This window comes from Takifugu rubripes, chromosome 18 (genome assembly GCF_901000725.2).
Source record: "Takifugu rubripes chromosome 18, fTakRub1.2, whole genome shotgun sequence".
Taxonomy (NCBI): domain Eukaryota; kingdom Metazoa; phylum Chordata; class Actinopteri; order Tetraodontiformes; family Tetraodontidae; genus Takifugu; species Takifugu rubripes.
This window is the reverse complement of record NC_042302.1, coordinates 5499369-5503370: the sequence shown is the minus strand read 5'-3', so window position 1 is coordinate 5503370 and position 4002 is coordinate 5499369.

The following is a 4002-nucleotide window of genomic DNA, read 5'->3' as shown; positions in this document are numbered from 1 at the left end:
GCTGTCACGGCCACAACCGACGGCTGCGTCCGCGGCGGTCAAGATAGTACCTGTCCCGTTTAAACGCGATCGAAATTTGAATCCACGTCATAATAAATCGGGATAAAATTGCGCTGGGCTGTTTTGACTCATCACCCGATTGGACACACTGGAGGCATAAACTGTATTTCGCACAGCACATGGCTAAATTTGGGTTATTTTTCAAAATTAGAGGGGCTATTTAATGGCAGACAGAAAACGATCAACAAAACACCTTCTTTCGCAGTTCCAGCAATTTGTTGCGGGAAGATCTGAATGAAAACATTTCGATTTTTAAGTCAAATGGCGAGTGCGCACGCTAGCCGGGCTTCTGCGACGCAGCTACTGGCGAAAGCGGAAGTGAGTGGATCGGAATCATCTCGCCTCAACGTGTGTCGTTCTGTCACAACACCAACGGGGACATGTGATGCGCGTCAAAAGAAGGATGGGTAAAGACGGCTAGTGTGGATTCCCATTGGCTTAGCCAGCATATCAGTCGCCTATGGAAACGGTTACGTCATGATCCCCTCGTACTCCCTCTTTGCTCCCGTGCCGCTTTATAATAACACGATTATTTAACACCCCCCTTAAACACCCCCCCCCCTTCAGAATGATGCAGCCCTTCTAAAGTGGCCTAATATTCACCCCCACATCATTTTTTGTGCTTTCTGCCTTTCTGAGCTCCACCATGGCCACACGGCTCTTCCCCAGGCACCTAATTAAACCTGACGTCATTCTTTCCATGATGTAGCACTTTTTAACCTTTTCTATTACTTCAATGCCCGTATTCTTTACATTTCTGTAGTCCTGTTGTGGAGTCACATGCTCAACAATCATCCTTCCTGTTTTGGGGGGCCCTGGAGCTACAATGCAATGAACTGCAGTGGAAAAAAAAGCCAGTGTTGAAAGCAAAATTCCATTGGATGTGCAGTGAAAAGAACAACCACAAGCTACAGTTCACAGTGGCCGCGCTGCAAATATTGACAATTGAATACGTTGACCCGCCACGGCAGCAGCACAAATCAGAAAATGCCAAAGGTCAAAAGGTGGTTTTGTCATGTGACATTCAACACGGTGGAGTTGGGGTTAAAAAAGAAAAAAAACAAGAGATGAGCGCTGGTAGATGATGAACAGAGGAAAAAAAACTGGTTTAGGTCAAACAGCGTAATATGTTTGCTGTCTCGACTTAATGGGCTTTATCATTAACGTGACCGCCTTAAGCACAAAGAGGCATTTATCACTTTGATGAGTACGTTTACAGATTTGTAAACAGGAAAACGTTCAATACGTGCACGTCTGCGTGCAGTTTGGAGGTTGTGAAATGCTTTTTTTGTGACCCGGTGCGTCAGAGCCGCATCAATAAAGCGTTAAGAAAGACAGAGGGGAAGCTGGAAAAGTTGTTTACGTGAGCCAGCGTGGGCAATCATTTGTTCTTTGCAATTTGAGGGAAATTAGTGAGTCAATTTAATCAATCGAGCAATCTTCCACTGTCAAACTTCGAACCAAGCAGCGTTTCATCCAACGTCAGGAGAGCCTGGGCTGCAAATTCCCCCAGATCTTGTGAAGCAAACAGAGAATAAAAGTGTGTTTTTACCTATTTATTTCACTCTCTGGTTTTGGTGGCTGCCTAATTATCAGTCTGCAGAGCTTTGAATTTGCCGATATCCAACTGATTTGACCCCGGTGCCGCCAATTAATTGCTCTGCCTTGCTCTGCCGGTAATTTACAGATTGGCAGACGTTTCGCGACGCTTGTTTTTCTCAAAGAAAACTGAACTCTTTGAGTTTTCATGGAAGTGTTTCTCTACCAATGATGCTTCCCTGACCCTCTTCTTAATATCGCACCCACCAAATCAGACCTCCGCCTTTAGTGTTCAGAGGCCGGATTTTCCGATGAAGCGGTTTCAATTGAGCTAGACACCACAGTAATGAGCAACCCAAGTCTCCAGAGTTGCTCATGGAAAGACTTGTCTTTTATTTCCTTGGTTGAAAATTTGCACAACACAAACTTTTTTCTTTTTTTTTTTTTAAATTAAAGGGACCGATCATTTTCCCCACAGCTGTTGTCTCAGTCTCACTGTTGACTCAGTTTCTCGGTGGAAACTTGCCATATGCTCCGGAACATCCCGTGAACTACAGTAAATGTCGAGTGTCGTTAGCCTTTGTGCATGCTAAATGTGCTGTTCATGCTGTCTGAGTCAGCATTAATGATGAGGCATGCCAAAATTCTCTCAAAAGGGGATGCTGCCTTTGGGCGCCGAACACAATCTCCAACCAGAAATTTATATTAATCTATGTCGAAAGAGAGCACCTCAGAGGAGGCGGAGAGGATAAAAACTTGGACGCAAGTGTTTGGGAAGAAATTAGCTAACCGCGGCGGCGTGTGCTGGGTGTGTGTGTTAATCTCAACATAGAACTTTAATTACTAGGGGAGCAGCTCTACACACCATGCGACAAGATAGCTTGACAGATAATTGCAGGTTCAGGCAAAGAGCGTCTAGCAACTGGCACCGCCAGAGTCTGCAGCTCCAGCCGAGCGGCCGGCTTAGTTGTGGACTTTTGGCATCTTATCTCATTTATAACAGTCTTCTGCCAGCTGATAAGGCCTTTTGCAAACGTTGCTGCAAAAGGGTAAAAACAGAAAAGGGAATGGAACAATAACTCATAAGTGGCGGTGACACCATCCCTTATTTCCTAAACAACCTTTAAATAAACAGTTAACCAACTGGAGCTCATGTGCCTCTCAGGTCAAGGCAAGCGGAAAATGGGAACGTGAAGATGTCTCATTAGTCAGCCTGCAAAACCAGGCTACTATCAGCGAGGACGTGCTGTATGAATATTGCTTCCTCTGGTCAAATGATCTTTCCGCAACCACGCTTTTTTTTTTCTTCTTGAACCGGCACTGTTGGATTTTCCACTGGCTCAGCACGTTGGCCAAGAGTTAGACGCAGAAGGGTGGGGGCAGCTTCCTCCTTTTGAAGAGGAAGAGAGAAAACTGTATTAAATACTTTAGAAGGAGACGACCGATGGGTCCTGTGGGTGTATTTTTCCCTGCACAAAATTCTATACTGGTTTTTCCACTTATTTGACCCTGCGGAGAAGACACTTGCATGTATATGTGATTGTGCATACCTATTATTTAGGACATTAGTAAATATATTTATCAGACAACGTTTATATTAGGGATGGTTAATGCACATAATAACAAGCCTTCCTTATCAAACACATCATTAGCCTGTCACAATAACTGTAATCACATTTTTCCTGACGTCCACAAGTGTCCAAACACCGGTTTATGTCCTCTAGAGGAATCCCCAAAGACATGATTAGCATTCGCACACTGCTGACTGACTAAAGTAAGATGACACACAGGCGCATGAATAACACCTATGGTGCACGTAATCATCTTAGAGCTGAAGTGAGACCTTGTCATACATACAAAGATCCCTTAGGACGGTTAGCAGAGGCAGCGGTGTCGGAGGGGGCCATCGTGACTGAGCGGCTCCTCTTAGCTGCATGTTTGTGTTTCCAACTACTGCTGGAATTTACTGCAGGCACTGGCAAGGGCATCCGCGGGGAGGTGAATGGCCTGCAGGGTAAAGGCCGGAGTTGTTAGGAAAAGGAGCGGTGGAAAGAAAGATGGAAAGAAGAGGGAAGAAAGGGAGACAGACAGTGGTTGTTGATAGCTCTCAGCTAATTAGCGCACGCTAGAAATGGATGGTGGAACAGAAGCTGTTTGTGTGTGGCTGGGGTGTGTGTGTTTGTGCGCTGGGGGAAGGAGACAGTGGTCTTACTCAGCCCTGAGCAGGCAGCATTGAGATTATCTAAGTTTCCACTCGCAAACAATAATTCACCTCAAGTGCGCAATGAGGCGAGACTTAGGATACGGACCCACCCAGGCCAAAATGAGGGTGTTTGAGTGACGCGGTGGTGTATAGTTATAGTGTGCTCGCAGCATAAAAACACGTGTGTGTAAGTGTGTCAC